Source organism: Pseudophryne corroboree, chromosome 5 (genome assembly GCF_028390025.1).
Source record: "Pseudophryne corroboree isolate aPseCor3 chromosome 5, aPseCor3.hap2, whole genome shotgun sequence".
NCBI classification, from domain to species: domain Eukaryota; kingdom Metazoa; phylum Chordata; class Amphibia; order Anura; family Myobatrachidae; genus Pseudophryne; species Pseudophryne corroboree.
The window spans coordinates 666,955,408-666,956,963 of record NC_086448.1 but is presented as its reverse complement, the minus strand read 5'-3'; the positions used below and the strand labels follow the sequence as shown (position 1 = coordinate 666,956,963).

General features: G+C 39.5%; 1 pseudogene; it reads left to right on the top strand.

The window, feature by feature from the left end:
* Nucleotides 1-1,027: 1,027 nt before the first annotated feature.
* LOC134929984 (5S ribosomal RNA) lies at nt 1,028-1,146 on the top strand (annotated as a pseudogene).
* Nucleotides 1,147-1,556: the final 410 nt, after the last annotated feature.

Here is a 1,556-nt window from a genome sequence, read left to right as displayed (position 1 = left end):
TGCTGGAACGTACAGGCTGTAAGCAGGAATACTCCAAAGGCAGGTACAGGCTCCACAGGAACTGCTGACAAGGACCAGGAACAAGCTTGCAGGAAGCTAACCAAGAACTGGAACATAGAGGTACAATAACATACTTCTATCACCAGCGCTGGACTGCAGGGCTAGCTGGGTAATAAGGGAAGCATGCCCCAATCAGGATGGCTGTAAGCCAGGCACAAGGTAATGGTCAAAATACTGGCAGGTGAGGCTAAACAGATTAGAGCCAGACTGCAGTACACCGACTCACCACATAATGACCTAATTACCTGACAGGTGAGGCTGAACACATAGGAAACAGGCTGCAATTTCACAGACTCACCACAGGCAGCCAACAAAAGTACTCTTAACAAGTACATGAGAAATTCTGGCATGCAAACAGAAATATAACATAAAATACATGAGCAAAATGCAAAACAGGAATGTATTATACTTATAACCTAACTAGTACTCAGATTAATGTGTTGCATATTTTATTGTACAACCTTTGCAGAAAATTAAGTGGTACCTTTTCCATGTAGATTATCAATGAATGTATTGCATATTGTACTGCCAATTAATGAAACATATTCATAACTTTCTTGCAATCTTTTACATATCCAATATTACTTGACAAACCATCACTCACTATGAATGGTTATTTATTGGTTTTTCACAATGCCTTTGAGAGCAGAGGTCCAGTATTGTCAATGATAGACACTTATTCATGATAATTTTGGGGAGTCTCAGCTCACCACCTCCTTTTCCTCTCTGTACCCCCTCTCTCTCATTCACCGTCCACTATAATTCTATATGACGGTGAACAGCAGAAGTTGGGGCACACTCGCTCTCCACTTTCTTTTTTTCAAGAACCCTCTCATCCACTGCCAGATATCAAATTCCCTGCAATGCAACTGTAACAGGGACTTAAGGCAGATCATTGGGACAGCAGAAGTTCTCAACTTGGTATAATTGCCGAAACCATGCACTCTCTCATTTGTTTGAATCATATTACTACTGCCATACTTCACTGGCTACGCCCAAATCCATCTGATCTTGGAAGCAAAGCAGTGACAGGCCTGATCAGTACAAGGTCAGGTGACTACCTTGGAATATCAGGTGCAGTAGCTCCAATCATCAACAAACAGCAGAAGTGGTGGAGAAAACATTGGCCATACCTCTATACCTATTCTACTAATTAGAACTACAATTTTTGCAAGACCACCTACCAGAGAAAGAAGCTTCAATAACACAACCATTAAAAATACCAAGGAAGCCATTATTAAGGAATATATCTACAATTACTGAAAATAATTTTCCTCCATAATACTATTACACTCCTGATATACTAAGATATTATACATATCTTTGATTTTAATATTTTTCACCAGAGGCATATTGGAATTAGTTATGTACACTTAGCAATTTGCTTGGTGTCAATATGGGGCATGTCAACTCCTTATACTAATACCATTCAACTCCACCTAAGGTGACTGCTTTTTGTATATAAGTCTGTGTCCATTCTTCTTTTATGATTAACC